The sequence below is a fragment of the Pholcus phalangioides genome, unplaced genomic scaffold (assembly GCF_987345545.1).
Source record: "Pholcus phalangioides strain wild (caught in Gottingen) unplaced genomic scaffold, Ppha-v1.0 ptg000017l_1, whole genome shotgun sequence".
Taxonomy (NCBI): Eukaryota; Metazoa; Arthropoda; class Arachnida; order Araneae; family Pholcidae; genus Pholcus; species Pholcus phalangioides.
Window position 1 is genome coordinate 40,914,963 of NW_028301610.1, and position 18,085 is coordinate 40,933,047.

Consider the following 18,085-nt stretch of genomic DNA (forward strand, 5'->3'; position numbering starts at 1 on the left):
CGAGCGAGAGGGAAACGTTTCCGGGAATAAATGACGAAAATTCTGTGAAATTTTAATTCGATGAAATTGTAATATTTTATACCACCCCTCAACAGATCCTTTTTCACGAGAGCGAAACGGAAACGTTTCCGGGAATAAATGACGAAAACTCTGTGAAATTTTAATTCGATGAAATTGTAATATTTTATACCGCCCCTCAACAGATCCTTTTTCACGCGAGCGAAAGGGAAACGTTTCCGGGAATAAATGGCGAAAATTCTGTGAAATTTTAATGCGACGAAATTGTAATATTTTATACCACCCCTCAACAGATCCTTTTTCACGAGAGCGAAACGGAAACGTTTCAGGGAAAAAATGACGAAAACTCTGTGAAATTTTAATGCGACGAAATTGTAATATTTTATACCGCCCCTCAACAGATCCTTTTTCACGAGAGCGAAAAGGGAAACGTTTCCGGGAAAAAATGGCAAAAATTCTGTGAAATTTTAATGCGACGAAATTGTAATATTTTATACCGCTCCTCAACAGATCCTTTTTCACGCGAGCGAGAGGGAAACGTTTCCGGGAATAAATGACGAAAACTCTGTGAAATTTTAATTCGATGAAATTGTAATATTTTATACCGCCCCTCATCAGATCCTTTTCCACGAGAGCGAAAGGGAAACGTTTCAGGGGAAAAATGACGAAAATTCTGTGAAATTTTAATTTTATGTAATATTTTATACCGCCCCTAAAGAGATTTGTTGGAAGAAGATATTTCATACTTTGCCTGGATTGTGTTTAGGCATTCTATAGAATGACTAGTCATTCTATAGAATGCCTAGGCAAAGTATAGAATAAAACCGGTATTTCATACTTTGCCTGAAACGACCAGGCATTGTATAGAATGCCTAGGCATTCTATAGAATGCCTGGATTTCATACTTTGCCGGTAACATATATATATATATATATATATATATATTATATATATATATATATATAACCATTTTTAGTGTATTTCCAAAAGTCCCCCCCCCCCAAATGACGGGCCTGCGTGACCTAGAGCAGTGTTTCTCAATCACAGGGCCGCGGCCCGGTACCGAATTCTCACATCATTCATACCAGGCCGTGAGTGATTGGCCGTTTCCTTTTTCCCTTTCAGTTTCCGTTAGCCCGTGCCCTCTCCTTACAAAAATATAGACGAAACCGTGCCATGTGTGAGCTACCAAAGGTTGGAGCCATGTTTCTCAATCCAACCTTTATTGGTATCCCGTGGTAAGTGCACTTACTTAGCGAGTGTGAAAGCATGTGAGTGACCAAAACAGTGTGCAAGCATGTGGGTGACCGAATCTGTGCAAGTATGTGAATAACTAAAAAGAGCGACTTGGAGACACGGGTGTACTTGTAGGAGGAGGTGAACGGATTTTCATATATAGCACACAGGGTGGCGAATTTGAGGAAAGAGCAGTCAAGTAAATTAGACTAGAACGGGAGAAGCGCGGAAAAATTCGTTTAGCCCACAGGCGACAAAACCATGAATGAACCTCTCGACCGCCCCTACAACCTGTCTTATTGGGGGGGGGGGTTCTGTCCACTCCGCGCATCTCATGCAAATTGTCCTCGAGCGATTTGTTGGACTTTCGTACATATAAGCCGATGATGCATGCTCTTCGAACGGGGAAAGGTGGTTCACCAAGGTTGCGCATGGTGATCAAGGGTGGAGGGAAAGAATTGTCTAAATTCACCCTACCCCTAATGCCAATGATACAATTTTTCCTGAATGGCGGATCGCCACCCCCTTCCCCACCTCTGTACCGTCTATGCTCATGTGGACGAGAAAACAAGCTGCGATGATTTACGAGAAAAAACTACTACTCCTGAAAATAATTTTCTTGTATGATTGGAAAGCTGTGGTCGCAACTGATTTGTGCATAGGTGGGGTACTTAAAAAAAAAAAAAAGAAGCAATAAACGTTTGCTTATAAAAAAAATAAAGCAAAAAAAATTTTTTAATGAAGTAGGCTTTCTTTCGATTTTCAGCAGGTGCAAACTAAGGGGTATAGGGAAACATGTTTTCCATTGAGAAATCAACTATGCAACACATCTGGGCTTGTCAACGCTAAAATAAGAGGCTTTTATGGAGACGAGACATATCGCACCCTGCACTATGCACCCTGTATATACAGTATGTAACATCTCAACGGAAGTGGAGAGTCGTGAAAACACGGTCTCTTGGATAAAATAGATATATTAAAAATATTTTCTCATATTCAAATTTAATTGTTTGTCAGTCATCACATTCTTGAAATAATTTTGCAATTTTTGATAGCTTATAGGAAGATGAAAATTATTTTATTACTGTCTTCACAAATCCCAGGCCACCATGACGACTGAAAAATTGTATTGGCGACTAATTTTTTTTTTTCGAATGTTAAATTTTACTAAGGAAATTTATTCTTAAGGAAAAATTTCTTTCCGTTTTTTTTTAGTCAGGGAAAAAATGCTTTTCTCCTAAGGCAGGGGTTTATAACCTATGGATCGCGATCTAAACTTGGGTCGTTGGGGCTCCCGAGATAGGTCGCACATATCCATTTACCATCCGATTATACAGGGTGCCCTGTAAGTGCTAATGTTTTATTTTATCAATCAATCGTCCGTCGTAGAGGCATAGTCTCAGTTCAAGAAATGCTCAAAACATTCAAAAATTACACTGTACCTGTTTTGAGAGTAAAAACACAGTGTGTAACAACATAAAAAAAATTTATTCTCCCCTCCCCCGTTCTCTAACTTCTAATTAGAAAGTTGTCGCCCTGTTTCTTTCGAGGCTGACAACAGTTTCTTAGTGCAATATTCACTTAGATATTCGAATTCACAAATTGGAGAAAAGTTGGTAAACTGATATCCGATAACTGACTGTACATTGTACAACCAGGGACGGCTCGAGGTTACATGCCACCCCTAAAGATGACCATAGAGGGATGGCTCCGGGTGACCAAGCATCTAGTTGCGGCCTGCCTCGACCCCCTCCCCCCATGACGGGCCTGATTATTCTCCATTGTATTTCTGGCTAAAGGAGAGGGCATTTCACTTCATCAGGATCACCACTTCGTTAAAACGGGATTCGACTGTATAACGAACACTTTTCTAACCCACCGCATAAATTCACATCGAAATAATACAAAAACCAGGAATTCCTTCATAACGAAATTTCGTTATAACGAAGTGATTTATCCGGTCTCTTAGAGTTCGTTATAACGGCATTCGACTGTATCAATTCCTCATCCACCATTCAAAGACCCTGAATGGACGAAGTCGGACTTGATAATCAGTGCCGTCTTAAGGCATGGGCCCACCCGGGCACCTCAAGCGAAGAAGGGGCCTCATAAAAACCAGATCTGGTTGAAGTTTTCGCGAATTAACCTCATAGGGCCTCAGAAAAATCACTTGGTCCGGGGGCCCATGATGCTCTTAAGACGGCCCTGCTTGTAATTATCGTCAATGATGGCCAAACCACACTCACACTAGGTTAATAATATTGAAATATTACATTGAAAAAAAAAGAAAATTAATTTCATATCTAATTATATATATATAAAACTACCTGTTTTTCCGAGAAGCGCCATTTCTTTTCGGGGTAGCTGTGAAGTATGGTCACCCAAAGAAAGAAGACGCCAGTCTCTGTCATCACCTTGATATGTAGAGAGGTAAAGATGACTGAACTGCAATGAGAAAAAGAAAAGACAGAACGCAGACCACATCCGTTGGAGGCTTTCGTTATGACATATACATGTCATCACTTTGAAGCCATCATAGCCACCTGCAGCAAAGACGCCACGAGTCGAACATTCCATCACATTCTCCCGCCGTTAGCTTAGTCAGTATGTATATGTATTGATGCAATTCACGTGACGGTTAGTCAGCGAAATGGGTTTCCATATTGGCGTATTTATCCCTCATATTTTTTTCAGAGAGAATACGTGAAAGAATCCACGACATCAACTTCAAGGACATGACCCTTCGTTTGAGTGACACGTGTAGAGTTGGGGTCGCACAACCTTTAGTCCACGGGCCACATATGCGGTGATGCAACCACTCGCGGGCCAGAAACTTGTAAATACAGGGTGACCATATGACCCGTATTTTATTAAAAATTACGGGAATATCCGTCACCTTAACTTCTTCATAAAAAAATGCCCCATTTTTTCCGTTATTTTCAACGAAACTCACTTGAATGTTTTAAATCAAGATAGATTATATATTATTATATGACATAAATTTTGACAATTTTTTGTTGTAGTTGGTGAATTTACTTGCGTTTGACAATGTTTTCGGTATAATTTGAAACTTTACATGTTTAGAGCACACACACACAGCGACACAGGGATTATACTATAAAAGTTTGTTAAGAGAGTTTTTACAAAACCTGTTGAAAGCAATAAGTCTATTGGCTAGTCACTCAAATATAACCGATACGATCATTTGTTGCATTTCTCAAGTTTTACCAAAGAACTTCTACAAAAATTGAAAAAAAAACACCGTTAAGCCTATTGGTTACATTCGCTCGAATGTAACGATACGCTTATTTGGTTGCGTTAGGGGTTATGTAGGATCCATCGGGATAGGGCATGTCGATATATTCATATGTTGGCGTCACATTTATAATGAAGTGTTGCAGGGCCGCAATTAAATGATTGGTCACCCGGGGCAAGCACGCATTTTGGCGCCCCCTCATAATGTTGGAGAGGTTAATAAAGAGTGAAATTTTTGCCCCCTCTAGTCCGGCGCCCAGGGCACCAGACCCACCTTCACCCCCCTAGTTGCGGTCCTGAAGTGTTGCATCAGAATAGAAAATATTTAATAGGAACCAGAGTGACAGGCCCGTAACTAGGCTGGGGGTAACGCCCGGGGCTCCCCGAGCAGTACGGGGCACCAAACCCTTCTTTTTCTCGCATAATCCTTCAAAGGGCACCTCAAGAAAAAGTCTGCCTCCAGGGGCTCCGAGAAGGTATAGATATACTATGGCCCTGAATAGTGACCATTGGGTATTATAGTACAAGAGGGAGTAGGCATGGTGCTGTGCAGGCAACAAGATAGCAAAGAGACAGTACAAAATACAAAATATATCTTCTGAAGACGAAACTGGTGATGAGCGAATATTCTGATGATCGCAATTTAGACGGTGTAAGGTCTGTTAATTGCGGTGGCATGTTTTTTCGGTTCACGAAAACTTTGCCCCCGACATCTCGCCACCAGCACGTTTCGACTCCGGTATGTTTGGCCCCCGGAAATTTCGCCCTGTACATTTCGCTTGCCCTGACCATATGAGCGACCCAGTGAGTGACCTTATCGGTGATCAAGTGAGTTGTACATTTACCCGTGATATTTTGCCTACCCTGACCGTATGAGTGACCAATTGAGTCGGAGCCAGATTAAGACATTTGAAGGTCCCAAGCACTTGAATGGTTTTGGTGCCCCCCCGCCCGGTCCCTACAAGTATATTTTACTCGATATTTAATCTATAAATTATGTCCGAAAAAGTCCCGTTTGCAATTACGGTGGCCATATTTCCCTTTTGATTGAACAGGAGTGTGAAAAACGGGTATTGGTAAAGCGGGACAGCTATTTTTCTTTCTTACGTAATTGGTTGCGAAATCTTCAATCGTTTCCATTGTTAATACAATTCAATTGTAAACTGGCAGACCTTTTTTTTTTCCTCGCTAAAATTCTGCATTTGTGTGATTCGGCCATTATGAGACGTTAGAATGTATCTGCATGTATATCACAAGTTACGATATTTTTTTTAATATGTGTACACAATGTGTTTCATATATAGATCCCTTGAGAAAGTATCTCGGTAAAAGAAATTTTAATCCTGGTCAAATGAAAAAAACTAATCAAGAACTGAAGAAACGCGCTTTTTTTCGTCGTACATTTGCCATCACTACTGGAAGACCGTTGCAAAAACAGCTCCACACGTACATGGATCACAGCGAATACTGTGTGGACTGATTACGACATTAAGTACGGACATTTTGTCAACAATGGGGGGGGGGGAAAGAGAAAACTATCTAATCTCCTACATAGTCTTGCAGCCTGATAACAATTACTTACAGGAAAAGTTTGGTTACCTTGACTTCAGAATGCGCAAAAAAACTTTCGACGGAAAAACATTTGATAGCATTATCCGAAGTTCCGATAACAAACAACGAATTTTTTTCTCATGCTATGGTATTAGTTCAATTTTTTGCAAAAGTGATAACAATACCCAAATGACAACATTATCCGGGAATGTAATAAGCGTTGTCGACTGTATTTCAGAACTAACCTAATGGTGAAGCCAGCGCCTCCTAGAGACAGGTCTCTGCAGTGGTTGCCATAAACGTCATTCAGACTGCCTAGCAAGTTTGCCACATTTTGAAACACAGCATCCTATTTCGTTTCTTATCTTGGCGTAGAATCTTCCTGATTGGCTCACAAATACCGCATAGTGATTGGATGTGGGGCATAGAAATCGCCAATTCTGAGCCCGATCTTTTCTTTTCCTCACAACGATGATACTGGCACGAGCACAGGGAATTTTTTCCCCTGAATATTCTGAGGGAAAATGGACTACTTACTGACGTCACAAGCAGTTCGGAGGCCTATCTCTAGGTGGTGCTGGAGAAGCACTGACACAAGAGGAAAGTCTCCTCTCCTTTTTTTTCTACGAGTACTCGCAAAGTCTTTGATAATATCTCCTGGATTTTTTTTTTTGGAACATCTTTGGAAGTTGTTAGAATTTTTCTTTCATATTTTCCGAAAAGAAGATCTTAGATTTTTTTTTTTTTCAAAATCTTCCGAAAACATTTCAAGATATTTTCCCCATTGACTGCTTGTTAGGATTTCATAAACCGGCTTCAAAAGCAACCACTGAATCTTAGCATGGCCGATATTACAGTACGCATAGGTTCCTCATTTTTGGTGAACCACAGTCATTGGGCACTTTTTTCTTTCTGATACATTTTCGAGTTGTAATTACATCTGTTAGCAACTGTTACATCTTTTGCTTCTACGGTGTATCGAACAAAGGTGTCATTATATACCCATATTCTAGTCTAGGGCCTCTAGATCAAACCACAAAAGGGTAGCTCTAGGCGTCCAGGCTGTGTAACCTTTGCGGACGCACGTTACACAGCCTAGGTTACACATCGCTTCCAAGAGCACCGAATCGGGGGTGAAAGGAAAACATTATTACAGAAATTGCAAAAGGAATAAAAAAATTATGCAAAATTTCAAACTATGAGCGCACTGGACTGATTGATATGCAGAGAAAACCGTGATTTTCTACGCTGGTAAGATAACGCTCCTGAATTCATCATCGTTCCTGGAACCATGCAGTTGATCCGCTAAACGTACTTATTCTGTTGAACTTGGCTTACTCTTAATGCGTGGCACCCGGACACCGCTCGACGACTTCAGGGCAATTAAATCTGTTTAGAATTTGCCACATGCAACTTTGTAGGCAGGTGTTTTTAGCTAAGTAGGGCGGATTCAGAAAAATCAGTTTGCTCAAGGGCCCTACGATGCTACTGAACCACACATGCACCTCGTCCATATTCCTTTGTGGAACTTCAAACGAATTGGTACATGTTGGAATGTGTAGTGAACCTGACGTGAAGTTTGTTTCTGTGTAATGCTGCCATCTGCCATCAATTTTTCTAACTATGAGGTGAAGAATAATGGTTGAATAATTGTATTGTTGTAGGCCTGTTGCTCTCTGTGACGAGACTTTTTTAACGTAGAGATCGGCTCGCATTCGTGCCTCGAAGTGCCCTATGATGCTGTTAAGAGGGCCCAAGCCTAGTTTATGGAAATTGTACGAAATTTCATTCCAAAAAACCAACGTTAACGTGATCTCTAGTTTGCAATATCATTAGTTTTTTTGTATTTGTGCCATCCTTTTGATGAAGGTATACATGCACGATGTGACGTGCCCCAAAGGTCTTCAACTATACAATCAATCGAAAATTCTAGGATTTTTTGCGGATGCTTGATGCTGGGAAAGAATTGTGCGTAAAAAAAATACACATTTGATAGCCTTCTGTGGTGCTCCCCTTTTTCCTGGTGCCCTAAGCACGTGCTTATTTTCCGTAATGGTTAATCCGGCCCTGTGCATTGGTGTACGCAATGGGAGGCGGGGTTCTAACCCCCCCCCCCTTCCTCCAAGCCGCGTGTGTTATAGCCTTAGTGTGTTTGCAGGAAAAAATTTAAACCCCCCCCCTTGAGAAGTAAAAAACTGAACCCCCCTTGAGGAAATTCTACGTACGCCTATGAGTGAGTGGCCTTGTGAATGATTAAGTGAATTGGAAATTTACCCCCGACATTTCACCTGCCCTGACCGTATGAGTAATCAAGTGAGTTGGACATTTTGCCTTCCCTACCCGTGTGCGGTCACAGAGTGACCAAGTAAATGATCGTATGAGCCATCAAGTGAGTGACTACGTGAGTTGGATATTCAGTCCCGGATATTTCATTTCACACCCTACATTCCGCCTCTTGTGTAAATGTTAGGTGAGTGTATGCGGCAAAAATTTGCATATAATGTCCATTGCTGTCGCAAATGATTTGTTGTACGTAGGAAGGGTGCGTAGGTAGGGGAGGTACCTTGGGGGTTTTTCTTCAGGACTGTTATACTCCAACTTATGTTGAAAAATTTCGCAGCAGCGTAAATTTGGAAAAATATTTTATGCTTCACTGCAAATTCCAAGTTCTTAGAACCCATTAAAGTACTACATAACCATCTATAAGAAGGGAATCATCTTTGCAGACACTCACCTATTCACTTGGTCAATCATTCGGTCTCTCACTTGGTCAATCAGGGCCGTAACTAGGCAGGTGCAACCGCAAAGGGCCCACTTGGAAGGAGGGGGGACAGAAGGGACCTTAATTCAAATTCTTGCACAGGGCACAGGAATGGCTAGTTGCGGCCCTATGGTCAATCATTCGCTCACTCACTTGGTCATTCACTCAACCATACATTCGCTCACTCTGATATAGTGTGAGCGAAAATGCTACTGAGTATGCTACTGTTACATTGTATTACATTGCTGTAGTTAAGGGAGGCTGCTATGTCTCCTCTCAGCGCTTCACGTTACTAATGCGTGTTATAAGGAATTGAAAAGTGTGTCTGGTGTATTGGTTAGCGCACTTGCCCGGTATGCAAGGGGACCCTGGTTTGATTCCCGGAGGAGACAAATCACTTTTCTTTCCAAATATCAGTTTCGGCATAACATGCACAAAAATTTCTCGGTATATTTCAGGCCGAAAAAATACCATCTCTTCATTGCTGAGGTGGTCGTAATAAAGTGCCCACACTTCATCATCAACCATTTTCAATCCACTGCTGGATGAAGGTGCCTAAATATTTCCATTTTACTGTCGGATGCTTTTGCCATCTAGTGGACTCCAACAACTTTTCAGATCTTATTAATCCATATCATTTTTTTGGGTCACTTCGGACGTTTAACACCACAGGGGTACCAATAATTTATTGGCAATAAATAAACTAATGCCCACTTTGTGTATAAAATATGCAGAGTATTTACCAACTTAGAATGTTCTCATTTCTTTCCGATTTTTCACAAGCAAACAAAAGTGAGACAAATAATCCAGATGAGGCAAGCACATTGAAAGAACTTAGTAAGCACGAGCCTTACAACTTGTTTTTTTATGCCTTGTCGTGACTGAATCTAAGCTACGTGTGGAAGTGGTACAAACTTCAATTGCATTTATATAATAATTACAAATAATTGAAACGAAACACTAATTTCCCCGAACAAATATCTTGGGAAAAAGTAAAATTTTGAAATAAATATGCGATCATATTTCAATATTGTGTATATATATACACAATATTGAAATATATATATATATATATATATATTTCAAATTGCGATCAGAAAGTCAACATGAGAGGCTGTACGATGAGACTGTGAGCTGAAAAATTGTTTTTCTATTTTTATTTCAGTGACCAGAATGCTTAATATACAGGAGAAAAGTTATCGGAAGTTAAAAGCACTAGAAAAAAAATGTGATGACTTACAGTCCTTTACAACTCTCAGCAAAGCCTTCCAGGCAAAGAGTATGATCTGCCACCTGTAAATACTTTGACTACTTTACCAGAAAATCTATCCTTGACATTGGTGAGTGACGAGAAACTGTTGTTGCTGGAAAAGGAAATTGAGAAGGATGCAACTTTGAGAAGTAGACTGGTAATATCAAGTTTTCTGTTGCATTCGAGTGTAAAATTCAGGGGTCACATGGCACATTTTTGTTTTTCAGAAACCGAAATCAAGTGATCATTCTGCTGCAGGGGTTCTCAACCCAGAGCTGTAACTAGGAGTTTTGGGAGGAAAAGGGGAAACATGATTTTGCCATAGCCATCCCTGTAAAATTTGATTATTTTATAGCAGTGTTTTTGTTCCCACCTAAAACTGTAACGAAGGGAAAGGTTTTAGGGAGGCCAGAAAGCTTGAATGAAAACACAACTCATTGTTTGAATATTACTTCATATCGAATATAATTTTGTGATGGAATGAAACAAAAAAATATAAGGATTCTTTCTTTCCCCCATTCTGCGGGGAAAAAATTCTTTTCAATTGTAACCTTGCGGGATAAATTTTTGTATATGGACATGGATGCTAGTTTCACAAAAGTGCCAACAGATTTTAAATGAGTAGAATACATACTTTAATACAGTTTATTTTTTCTGACTAGTTTTGGTTCCATTTTCATTCCATAAAATAAAATTTATTTTATAGAGATGAATTCAATAAAGTTGTGTATTGCCTGAATTTTTTTAAAATATCGTCAATTTTGGTCAGAGGTGTCTTGGGCCCTAGGGAAACAGCTTGAGAAAGCATTGAGAGGCCTAGGGAAACAGCCCTAGGGCTCAAGGGGAAATATGATTTAGGGCTCAAGCTGTTTCTCAATGTATGGTCTGCCAACTTTCAGGAAAAAAACTACTGTTTGCAATTTCTTTTCTAATTTTAGATGCGTTTTCTTCACCAAACGAGTATGGGGCGAAATGAGGGGGCATTTCTACATGCAGTAATGAAGAAGTTGCTATCCAGAGATGTTGCGATGAGTTACAGCAGAGTCTGTAGAAGAGGAAAAAAAAGTTTTGCTGCTTTGAACAACCTATATAATGTGGTGTTAGGTAGATTCAATTTGAAGATTTAACTTCTGTCAGAGTTCACAATTTTTGTGTGATAGTAATAACGAGTTGATGTGTTTTTTTTTTGTTTTTTTAAAGCTAAAAATTAGCTTTGAACTAAAATGTTCAAGTTAATTTCCTATTCTTTTTGAAAAAGTTAATGCAATTTGCAATTCTGCTCTATAACTTTTTAAGTAAAAAATACTTTTATTAAAATATTGAATATTTTGTTTATATGAGATAGTGAAACCACGATACAAGGATAATCTCAAAGAAAAAATAATGTTTTAGAGAAATTATATATATATATATGTGTGTGTGTGTATTTTTTTTGAAAATGTCTATGCTTTAATTTTAAATTATAGTCAGCAATTTAAATTTAAAGCATAGACATTTTCAAAAAAAATACTATTGTAGAGGGATTTATCGTTATATATAGTATAACTGTAGAGAGGTTTCACTGTATATTAGCTTTTTAAACAGTGCTTATTTATTGGGAAAAAAGTCGTCTTATCTATTTTTTTCTTTTATACTTTTGTTTATCCCCTCAGCTGCTGCAAGTTTGAAATTCCCAGACAGCACTATTGAAGAACTTTCAAATAAACTTGGCAAACTCGAGAGTTTCTTGCAAACTCAAGAGACAATGGAAGAAAGAAGAGCACAGATCATTCTGAGGAAAATGTTGATAGCCTGCAATTAAGCATATTTTAGTGTGTTATATAAGAGCTGGTCTTTCTAAGCGGAGTGGTTTTTTTTTTTTGTGTGATATCCATGGAAGTGCAGTTTCCAGAGCTTTAACCCAAAAATTGAATTTTTTTTTTGTTTACACCTATGGCAGACATTTTCAGTTGCAAATAAGTGATCATCTTGGCTGTACAGAGATGATTCAAATCAAGTTTTGTTAGTATTCAGAGCAACTACAAGCTCAGACTGCATAGGGCTTGTGTTCAGTTGTGAACTTATCATGGAGCTGGAAACCAGGATATATCGATACACTATAAATACTAAATTCCAATTAGAAACTACTTGGCCTGTCTTTCCTCATCCCAACAAAAGAATATCCATGATTCCTAGTGCAATATTATATCTGCGATATTTAAATTCAAAAATCTCAAAATGACAGAAAGAAGAGTAAATGAATCATACACTAACAGCAGGCAACAAGTTTGTCCTTTTTTATATGCTGTTCTTTCCCTTAGAGATTTTTTTCCAGTTTATGTCTCGGCTACAGTCGAACTCCGATTTAATGAATCAGATATAAATTTTTGTCCATGAAATCGATTAAAATTGCTTTATATGATTGAGATAACACAAATGTATACAGTGAGTCATTTATTAAAAATTTTATTAAATCGAGAAATTTCTTAATTTGGAGTTATAAAATGTGCATTGAATTCATTTGCTATTCGAATCATATTAGCACCTGAAAGCAATGTAACAGGATTTTCATTTGTTCCTAATATTTTATTAACAAATTTCCAACGTTTTGGAAGGTGAATTACAATTTAAGAACTGATTTTGAAAATAAGTGAGTTTGGCTCGTTTTATTTTTGATTTGACAAATGATGTAATACTACGGTAAGCTGTTTGTATCAGAATATCAAATGGATATTTTTTAGATTTTAAGTAAAGTTTTTCTTTGGTCTTAATATAGAACTTGAGTTCAGGTGAAATCCAAGGTTTATAAGCAGCTTTCTGTTGTTTAGGCTTAATTGTAATATATTTTGTGAAGTTGTTGATTATATTCTCAAGATAATAAATTAATTCATCAAACCGAGAATGGGCAAGATTATGATAAATTTATAATTGTCTAAATAAGTTGAAATGCCACTATAATCACACACACACACAACAGTTTTGCATTTTTTGTTAGAAGGATTGGGGGATGGCTTATTAGAATTTTTTACAGTGTAAGAAAGTTTACATAAAATAGGATAATGATCAGTAATATCAGTTAAAAAAACAGATGAATGAATATTAGTTAGGCAGAGTTACGTACGATATAAGTATTAGATGAAGGTCTTGTTATATGAGAGATTAGAGGTAAAAATCCATAAATTCTTAGAGTGCCAATATATTCGGAATTAGTATTATGTGTTGGAGCTAATAAGTCAATATTAATATCTCCAATAAGTAAGGTCTCTTTATATCTAAATTTACATAAAAATTGATTTAATTCATTGACAAAATAGTTGACTGAATGAATGAGATCTACAGAGACAAATTATATTTAAATTCAATGAAATATTATGTAAAATAATTACCTCGCCTGACAGGAAGGATTCATAATTTAGTCTTGAAAATGAATGTGATTTATGAGTATATACCACAACACCACCAGAGTTGTTATACTCTCTACAACGGTGGTTCTCAACCGGGGGCCCCTAGGATATTCCAGGGGGCCACGGATGAAAATCTTGCAAAAGGGGAGCCACGGCTACTGATACGGGGGCCACGAAGAAATTTGTGACATTAAATTTTTTTTAGTCACTCTGACTAAAAAAATTTAATTTCAAACAAAATGTGCATAGAATATCTTTTTCGTAATTTTTTCCCATTCAAGTAACATTAACATGAGGAAGGAAATAAAAAAAGTGGTTCATGTAATCTCAGTGGTTTTACGACTTGGGGGTGACAGTAGGCCCTGACACAAACTATAGAAGAGGTATAAGCAAAATGGAGTAACTATAGACAGAAAATTGTGTGTGTGTTCAAATACTTTTTATTCAAAGAGGGCTGCCATAAAGAAAACAGACAAAGATTTGTTGACCATTCATTGACATTCTTTTGAGTTGAGTTCTCGTAGTAAATGTAATCCAAGAAGTAGATGGGTGAAAAATGAAAGCTTGTAAAAAACCCATCGTTTTCATGCAATTACAGACGGATAGTCATCTAGTTTAGCACAAAGCTATCTTCAGCCAGCATTGAGTGGTCTGATGGGGAATATATTTATAAAAATCGAATAGAGAATGATTGCTTTGGGGTATTTTTTACGAATTTTGAAAGGGGGTGCCAATCCATTGCCTCTGCTGAAAAGAAATAAAGTCGAACTCAGTTATAACGAACTCCAAGAGACCAAATCATACATGAGGAAAAATACCCGCGAAATTTAATGTTTTAAAACTACATTGCTGTGATAATGTATTGAGACGGGGTGGCTTAAGCGAGGGTGCAAAGGGTGCGGCAGGTTGTAAGGGGCGGCATCATAGACTTTACTTAAGATAACAAAATTTAACACAGTAACAATTTACGACATCAAGCTTTTGAGTCATACTATACCTCGACAACGGAAACGTTGAGAAAATAGACAAGGTCTCTGACCGTATCCAAACGTAAAAGTTTGGATAGTTAACATAATTCACAATGGTGCACAAAACCGGAATGAGATGCAAGACTCCTGCTCTGACTCGGACTACGAACCCTAAATAATTTAATTAAAAAAAAAAAAAAAATTCATAAACATGAACAATGATGTCCGTTGTGTTGCCATTGTCATCATTTTCACAATAACATTTGAACAATGATGTTTCGTAAGAATTTCCATTGAAATCTGTCGGGCTTCCAGCCAAAAGAGACAACAGTGGAGTGGCGTGGATCCCCGGTGGGGGTGAATCCCGTGGCTTGAGTCGGGGATACCCGCTGAGCCCGGATACTCGAAGAGTTTTTCCAGCATGGCCCAGCCGCAAGGTAAACTGCTTATATCCCGCAAGGGACAGAGCGGGGGCCGTGTTTGGCGTTGGTGGCATAGGCGTACGCTGAATTTTCTCGGGGGGGTTCAGTTTTTTTCCTACGGCGAGGTTTTTCCTGTAAAATAACACTATTATCTTGGCTCGGGGGATCGTCCCGAGCACGTCAATGTCTGCCGATATCAGTCATAAACAAGGAGACAAATTTTCCTTAAAAAATCTTTGCAAGCATTCATTTACTAGATTCAAACGTGTGTCTGGATCACCCCATCAATGCAGAATTTCATTTATTGAAAAATACTTTTACCCCTGAGATAAAGGAAGTACGCCTGCGTACAGGGCCGCAACTTTGTCACCCGGGGCAAGCCGGAATTTTGGTGCCCCTTGCATGCAGAGGAAGCAGTTAAAGAATGAATTCGGCGCCCCTCCTGGTTCAGCGCCCGGGGCACCAGTTTCGCCTGCTCACCCCTGCCTGCGTGGACAGAATATTTAAAAAAGCGGGTGTGGGCTCCAAAAACACCCATCGTAGGTGCCTGAAAAGGTGTCACAAATAACCACTGCATAAGTACAACACTACAGAACAAGAGGTATAGGATGAAGTAAAAAATATTTTTCATTTTTTGTTAGGTTTTTGTTTACTGCAAAACACTGGTGCTCAAGCAGCAGCAGCCCCCGGTTCTGACGCCATATCAAAACACATGCATCTGGATACCCTCCATCCCTTAGGAAAAACAGGGAAAAGGTACACAAGCAGAAATGTGAGAAAGCGGGGGGGGGGGGGAAGGGATGTGTGGGAGCACTACAAGTAAAGTGTTTGCTGTATCGGCGCCTAAAGGCTCTATCAATTGTGATGGCAACGGAGACTCCAGCAAGATTCAAGACTCATAAAGAGGAAACAGGCAGTTTTTCCTTTAATTTTTTTTGTGTTCGATATTTACGGGAAAAAAATCAAAAATCGATATAGGAGATTTTTATTCCTGAATCAATTCTGTGGGTGCTCTGCCCCGTTCTACAAGAGAGTGTGGGTGTTCGAGCACCCACAGCATCCCCGGCTCCTACGCCACCGATCACTGTCAATTCTGTGCCCGAATCGATTAGTGCGTTAACCATTTTTCCCTGAATGCTGAGTTTGACCCTCTGTCTTGAGTTTGACTTTGGGCCCCTCCCGTTTGAAACCTCCCTTAGAAATGGGTGCTTCAAACGGTTTTTTCTCGGCTGTGAAATATACATCACATTCTCTGGCTAAATCCACAGGTTTAAACCAGTCTTGCCCTTGACGGACACTAATATGAGATGACGTGTCATCATCCAGGGTTTGGAACATTTGGTCCGACACAATTAGATCCCGAAGAGTTTCCAGGTCATTAACCCGCCTCAGTTTGCAATAGTAATCGAACATTGATACCAATCGTGACGCAAACTGAAGATGCGTCTCCCTTGCTTTCCTTTTAGCATTTTTGAAATTTGCTAAGCACGTCTGAGGAGATGGTTCGAAGTCCTTCAGCAGAATTTCTTTGACAACATAATTTATGATATTGGTATCACTTAGATATATCAAAATATTGGCTGCCTTCTCTCCCAAAAGATTTAAAAGAGTTTCTGCTTTATGTTCATCTTTTACTTGTTCAAGTTTGAACGCTCTCTCTAAACTATTGAAAAAAAATGTCATCCCTCGGGAGCTGTTGGCACATTAATAGTAAGAATTTTAATGCTCTTAATGATGGATTCTAGAGATTCTGGGGTATAAATATTTGTGCCATTACCTCGGTTTAGAGATTTAACTTTCTCCAACTCTAGTGGGGGTGCATGTGTGGTGTAGCAGTAGTATGTAGGGCCTCCAAAAAATGGCTCGGGATCCATGATGTTCTTAAGTCAGCCATCTCGTTGGGCAATTTGCCTGTTGTGGCGTTGTAGTTGTATAGTTGAAGCTCTAGTTTTTGTATTTCGAATTCACGTTCCCTCTCTCTATCATCAATATTTAATTCTTCGCTCACGTACACCTTTGATCTACGCCTTCCCCCCGGCATTTTCCTTTTCAAATGAAATATTTACGGAAATAAAACAATTGAATGCACAGTTACCCCGAGTTCAAATCGAAAGAGCAGTCACTTACCCTGTTTGTTGCGTCCCTCCTTTGAACTACGGTCGTTCTTTCCTGCGTGTCGATGACGACTTTCCCGGACAGTCACTGGTGATGCCACCTTTAGCCTTCTGCTGCTCCTGTTCTGTCGACGAGGTTTTCCCGGAATGTCGATGCTTGTTGTCACCTTCAGCGTTCCGCTGACCTAGACACCATCGGACGCTCCTGTCCTGTCGACGATCTTTCCCCTTGCAGACGATACCTCCGCTCGCTGGTCGATGTATTTTTTCTTGTGGGATTTCATATCCCGTAGCTGCCACCAGAATGTAACGGACGAGCCGAGCATTTGTTTCTTGGTTAATATGGTATTTAATATATTCCATATACACTTTATACATGATATTACATTTTTTGTCTCGATTGTCTGCATCTACCGGAGGCCATGAAAGGACCCCTTCTTTCTATGACCGTCGCCTATCGCCTCTCCTCTGAGAATGTCCCCTTTTTCTCTTTTCTTCTCATTTCGTGCTCCCCCCACTTGACGTCTTTTCTTTTCCTCCTCACTAGAGACGATGCTTCTATAGTCTTTTGGAATGTAGCCGGTCAATTTGTCGCGATATAAATTTGTCGCAGTGTCAATTCGTCGCGGTACAAATTTGTCGCAGCTCCAATTCGTCGCGATACAAATTTGTCGCAGTGTCAATTCGTCGCGATACAAATTCGTCGCGTTACAAATTCGTAGCTGTACAAGTTCGCTGCCGTGTCAATTCGTCGTGACGTCAATTTATATATTACAGCGCAGAATCAATTCGCGCGTCGAACTGTCGATTCTTCACTGTACATGTTCCACGTGAGCTTGTACGTAGGTTTTTGTCTTACACGTGAAATAAAAACGTGAACAAAAGTGTACACGCAGTTAACTGAAAATAATTATTTTTTGTCAATGCAGAAATAGGTCATCGAAATTAAAATTACAATATCAATTACATTTAAAAATTTAACTGCATATAAAAGTTTAATTATATTTGAAAATTCAGTTATAAAAATTTGAAATGTTAAATAATTGATTTTTGCTGTGATAAAATTTCAATATCATGTGGAGAAATTTCGGTTTGTATGATATTCCCCAAATTACAGCGAACCTT